Raw genomic sequence first — 6,523 nt, forward strand, 5'->3', positions numbered from 1 at the left:
TCAGTGGTTTACAGTCAAATCATAACCCTCCTGACCTGTTCATATGACGATCAGGATAACTCTGACAATTTCCAAACACTTTTTGATATTTAGGAGTGAAAATCAGGACAGTAATGATAGTCTGGTGTGTATGCCTTTCAGATTAGAGCCACAGTCTTTGACACTAAAAGTTGTTTCTTGGTGGTTTTCACCCCATTTCATCACTGTCTGATACTTTAGTCAAAGGCCTCATGGTGTTTGGTTTCGTCACCATGGGAGGATGGTAGGATGACTCACTACTCCCTCTAATGGCCACATAAATCCGGCTGAACGCTGGTATAAATACATTCCCCTCATATTTCTACAGTCCATACTAGATGATAATTAGCCAGTTTTGGAGCCTTGCAACAATCAGGGGTCATTCTAAATTTGAGCCTGTTCAACCCAGATTTTCTGATGATGGGAATCTTTAATAGATCAAATCTGGACCCTCCTGACTTGTTCATAAAATGATCAGGGCAACGTGATAATTTACACACATTTTTTATATTTATGAGTGAAAATCAGGATGATGATGATGGTGTGTATGTGTTTCAGATTAGAGAGAAGATTATCATTGAACATTAGAATTTAGTTGTGTGGTGAGATCCAGATTTCACCATTGGATTTGTTGTTTTTTTTTAACTTCATTGCCATTATCAACAAAAGACAGGTAATTAACAGTACAAAATAAGATAGCCTTGAGAGTAGCTTTCACCTTACATCAATATATGTATGAGATTTCATCATATAATAAGAGAAAAGAAACAAAAACAAAATGCAGCCTTTCATGTATACATCTTCCACTCCTATAAATGTACAATCCTCAGAATTACAGTGTAAAGATAAATGTATGAATGTACATTCCTATCATACGTTCGACATTGTCCATATTTAGACATACATATTACAGTTTCCATTGGATTTTATAGTCCTCTAGGACGGTGGTTCTCAACTGGTCTGGCTTCAGGACCCACTATCACCCCTCAATGACGAGACAAGGCCCAAACTGATAACAGTTAAACTTCTGAAATGTATTTAATAAAAACACGGTGTGTTTTAAACCTGAGATAATACAGAATATCACAGTATGAAAACACTGAAGACCAGTTTAATGAGAAGCCAAACTGCCCAGCAGGTGGTGATGCTGAATATGGAAATATTCCTTTGAACACTAAATTGGGTACATGTTAACCAAGACCAAAAATGTACAGTCAGTTAAAAAAAAGTGCATTCAGTCACTTATTCAAGAATTAAACACAATGAGGTTTTTGTCCTCGGTGTTGGTAAAACTATATCTGATGTAGTCGTTGTCATCTCTGAGTGATAAAAATGTGATAATATGGATATAAACCTTTGGGTCTTCTTTTATGCTGTGAAATGTATGGTGTTAATTAGCATTACAGTGCAGTACCGCCACCTACTGTTAGGGAGTGTAAATGGATGGTGCTCCGCTCCATAAAAAAATTCAAGTACAGGATTTGTTTCTTGACATTATTTTTTGCCGGCGACCCACTGGAATGGGTTTGTGACCCACTTTTGGGTCATGACCCAGCAGTTGAGAATCACTGCTCTGGTGTGTTGGAGTAACAGAGCTATTACTGCGAAAACATCCTGAAAAAAACAGCAAAAACAGGTGAAAAATTCATAACCCTATAATGATCAAATGTATCATATTTGATACATGAGTTTTGAAGCCCTCTACATGATCAGTGTGATTTTTTTCTTTCTTTTTTCTTTTTGAAAACCTAATGTATCCAATTAGGTACATGCAATACACGGATAATCCACCGGGGGGAGGAATTCATTCACCAGAGGCCTTTCCATGACACTACAAGACTGTCATTAATGAGGAAGGAGGCAGAACTTTGCCAATTTTGAAAAGGAATTACCAATTTGTTAGACATGTTTGTGTTATGTTTTTCTTTTCCTTCAAAGGTCTTTTTATTAATAACAGAACATGAATAAGACATTCACTGTATAGTGTATAGTGTATAGTGTAAAGGAAGGAGATTTTTGATTTTCTAAACAACATCCACCCATGACACAACACATAACACTACCCAGACATGAACAGATACAACCACTGAAAAAATTTATGAAAAGACAGAATGAAAATAATAAAAAATATCAACAACCATGTTAAAACAGCATTAAGTGTAAATAATAATAATAATAATAATAATAATAATAATAATAATTATTATTATTATTATTATTATTACAATAAAATATATTTGTTTATTTTTCAAAGGGGGGGGGTCTACTCAGAGATTATTGTTGTGGGTTTCTCATAAAATACTGTTATATTATGTTTTTGTTTGTTCAAAAATAATATTTGAGCATCGAAACCAGATGTATTAAATATGATACACAATTGAAAGTCATACATGAAAATTGATATTTGAAAAAAAAATAGTTTTGGTTGTTCAGAAGGACCAACAAAGACTCCAGTTTCAAAGAACTGGAATTTTCTGTCAGTGATTTAATGGTTCAGGCTTTAAAGGGTTAACAAAGGTAGGGGTGGAACTCAACATAGAGGTTGTAGCAACATGTAGCAACACGGTCAGTTTATTTAAAGTCTTTCAGTGCTTAAAAAAATAGTTAGCTTAGCCCTCACAGTCACCTTCTGGACATTAGCACAAAGTAATGAGTTCACACCACTAACTCCTGCATTTCACAAAGTAAACCAGATCACATTGTGCATACTGAAGCACGCACGTGATCGGTGTATAAACGACTCACTCTCCGCTCCTGAATTTGTAGGCTTGGATGGCTCTAAAGGCACGTGTGGAGCGAGACACATGATTTCCATCAGTTTCATCCAGGTGGAAACGGGCCCTGTGGACGACTGATAGGCGAACCCAGGGCAGGGTGCAAGGGGAAGGCAGCTGCTTGGATCCATCTGCCGTGTTAGAGTTGAGTCGGGGTAAGGCAGGGGATACAGGTGTCAACTCTAATGAAGAATAGGTCCAAAGAACCCAGCTTTCCTCGTACCCACTCAGATCCACAGCTTATCGCACTTATCACACTGCGCTCTTCCATCATGTCGTTTTGTTGTATTTTCTCCTTCATCTCAGTGCTGTAATTGTCTTTACCCTCCAATATTTTCCTTGACAGCTCCCTCTGCACATTGCGGCGTGTTTATATTCCCATCCCCGAAGGCTTGTTTATGTTGATTTAATAGTACTTTAAAAACCATGTTTGGAGGAGTTGGGGGAGTCGACACAAAATTGATGCAGTCTGTCATGCAGCTTATAAAGCCCATCAGTGTCCTCCTTGCACACATCATAGACTTCTTCTCACTTTCTTTCCACTAAACCATGTTTTTTGACCCTCCTTAACTTCTTTCTGTTATAATGTAAGTGGCGACTGGCTGGTGCTGATCACTGCGCTTGTATATCTTGTATTTAGGCTCAGTGGTCATATACAGGACACATGGTTACCCATAAAGCTGGAATTTTTAACCTCTTCTCGTAAAATGATTGTGACAATGTCATTAATTATTTCTCAGTCCCTCCAGGAATTTGCGATGTTGCAATCACAACTATTAACGCAAATTCAACCAATCACCGCAAATTCTGTGGGGCACTGCAATTTCGTCCAATCACCGCAAATTTTCCGCAAATTTGACTAATCACCTTAGCCCCCTTTTGCCCACCCCTGTCTACGTGACATGTATGTCCACGGCCATTGATCAGGGGTGTTAACCTACACAGCTGTGGGGGGGGCCCAAGGGAGAGGGGGGCGCATGGGAAGTTAAGATTTTTTTTTTAAGTATTTTTTTTTCCTGTTCAACTAAATTACATGATAAATATCGACCTATATGCAAGCTTAACACATTAGATTTTATAAACTGGTATATTATTGTATTCCAAAAAAGTAAAGACTGCTGTCACTACTCTGTGAACACCTCTTGAGAAAAGCGCAAAATGGTTCAGTCCACACGGAGTTTGAGAAACACACCTTGCTTGTTAGGCTGTTCTCTCCATTGAAAGCACATTGGCAAGAGCATTGGACTTTAAAGACCTCATCAGGGATTTTACCAGCAAGAAGACCCGTCAGTGGGCATTTTCTGTCGAGTAAACTGGAATGTATAGAATTGTGGTATTTTTATTTTTGGAATACTTGTTCAAATCTGTGTGTTTTTGCCCTTTTTGTATCTTTACAGGAAAATGACTATTGAGTCATATTTTGTTTGGTTACCTTTTATGACATATTATTATAGGCTATTGAAAAACTTGGCCCATTCCTGTTCACTCAGGAAATATAATGGATAAATACAGTCTTGTGTGGTTGTGTTTTCTTATACAGTAGCTTAAACAGACTTGCGAATTATGGTTAAATCATAATGTTAGCCCTGTGATGTAGCCATTGTGTTGGTGGGTAAGGCCCTTGGCAGATGGGTGGACGTGTGTGTGTGTCAGGGTGGGGGTGGGGGGGGTTTGCGGGGGGCCCATCAGGACTTTGTGTGTATGGCCCTAGAATTTGGTGCTACGGCCCTGTGTATGTCAACACGTTCACTTCCTTGTTGATTGTTGAGAAGATGAAGACAAGTGCGATTCAAAACACTCATATTTACCGACGAATATCACTGCCAAAGTTCGTACAAGTCAGTTTCAAGATGTGTTACACAAAATCGGAAGTATACTGTTCTGCACTGCCTGCAATATTGTGGTGGAACACGAATGAAAGTGGCCGCTCCACAGACACTTTTAAACCACAAAACACACAGGAGAACGGCTGAAACTGGAAGAGGAAAGACCAGACAAGTGCCAATGACAGAGGCTGTTGGATCCAGAACAAGAGCAGGAGCTGAAAGGGTCAAGGTTAGCGCAGATCTACTCTATAAGGCAATAGAAGAGAAGAAGAAAGAACCTGTGGAGGCATGCTTTCCTTTCTGTGGATTGTGCGTGTGTGTGTGTGTGTGTGTGTGTGCGCGCATGTAACCCATCTAACCCTAACCCTACCTATATTACTATATCATTAAGGAAGCAAAAGTCATGTGTTGTGTTGTATAAATGTGAGATGGGGGTGGGATTTAATCAGTTTTCTTCTTCCCACTCCTTTTTGAGCAGAACATATTGAATTTATTTTGTTATTACTGGTGTACATGGTAATTGCTATTTTGTCTTGATCATCTTTATTAATGTATTTGCTCTGATATTAGTTCCTTGTTCCCCAAAAATGTTTAAATTTTTCTTCTGCTCCAAACAAATAAATGAATGAATGAATGAAAAAAAGCCTGTTGTGTTTAAAATCATGGCTTCCTGCTGCTTTTTAAGGCTAAAAACTCTGTTCTAGGTAATTTGCAAATGCCCATGTTCCTGTGACTTTAATAAAAGAAGTCTCAAATCATCGCAACTTTCACTGCAATTTTTTGGAAAAGCTGCCACGAAATCAGGCATTTTAGGCCACAATAAAAAAATTTAAAAAAAATCCTGTGAAATCCTGGAGGGACTGAATAATAACGTACTGCATGTATTTGGATGAAAGTGATGTTCTACATTGTATTTGTATTTATATGTTATTTATTACAAAAAATGTTTGTTATAACTGTGTAACAGCACAACAGGAAAGAGAAAAACTAAGGATCAGGCTCTCAGGGTGTGTGACTCTATGCTCTGATTGGCTGATGCCCTGTGACGCTGTGCTCTCATTGGCTGGCATTCTGTGACGCTGCACTCTGATTGGTTGATGTTCCGTGACGCTGCGCTGTCATTGGCTGGTGTTCTGTGACACTGCGCTCTCATTGGTTGGCGATCTGTGACGCTGCACTCTGATTGGTTGATGTTCTGTGATGCTGCACTCTGATTGGCTGACGTTCTGTGACGCTGCGCTCTCATCGGCTGGAGTTCTGTGACGCTGCGCTCTCATTGGCTGGCATTCTGTGACGCTGCGCTCTGACTGGTTGACGTTCCATGACGCTGCGCTCTCATTGGCTGGCGTTCCGTGACGCTGCGCTCTGATTGGTTGATGTTCCGTGACGCTGCGCTGTCATTGGCTGGCGTTCTGTGACACTGTGTTCTCATTGGCTGGCGATCTGTGACGCTGCGCTCTGATTGGTTGATGTTCTGTGACGCTGCGCTCTCATTGGCTGCTCAAAACAAATAAATGAATGAATGAAAAAAAGCCTGTTTTGTTTAAAATCATTTCTTCCTGGTGCTTTTTAAGGCTGAAAACTCAAAAAAAGACTGATTTCGGTAATTTGCAAATGCCCATGTTCCTGTGACTGTAATAAAAGAAGCCTCAAGTCATCGCAACTTTCACCGCAATTTTTTGGAAAAGCTACCGCAAAATCAGGCATTTTAGGCCACAACAATCAAAAAATATCCTGCGAAATCCTGGAGGGACTGATTTCTTGACAGATAAAGTGCAACTGGGACTTAAACGTGATTACTGGTTTGTCCGCTTTAACCTGCAAGAGTTCGTGTAATGTTATGAAACAGGGCCATAGCAACACATGACAGACAGATTGGCATTGCTTTATAGATAAGATAAGATA

At 39.4% G+C, this 6,523-nt stretch overlaps 1 long non-coding RNA gene across 1 annotated transcript; it reads left to right on the forward strand.

Annotated features, from left to right (window-relative positions):
• The first annotated feature begins 1,079 nt into the window (after positions 1 to 1,079).
• LOC115437586 (uncharacterized) lies at positions 1,080 to 5,627 on the forward strand. Its single transcript, XR_003937950.1, has 3 exons — positions 1,080 to 1,327; positions 3,099 to 3,108; positions 5,617 to 5,627. It is a non-coding gene; the product is annotated as an uncharacterized LOC115437586 (long non-coding RNA).
• Positions 5,628 to 6,523: the final 896 nt, after the last annotated feature.

The sequence above is a fragment of the Sphaeramia orbicularis genome, chromosome 3 (genome assembly GCF_902148855.1).
Source record: "Sphaeramia orbicularis chromosome 3, fSphaOr1.1, whole genome shotgun sequence".
Lineage (NCBI taxonomy): Eukaryota > Metazoa > Chordata > Actinopteri > Kurtiformes > Apogonidae > Sphaeramia > Sphaeramia orbicularis.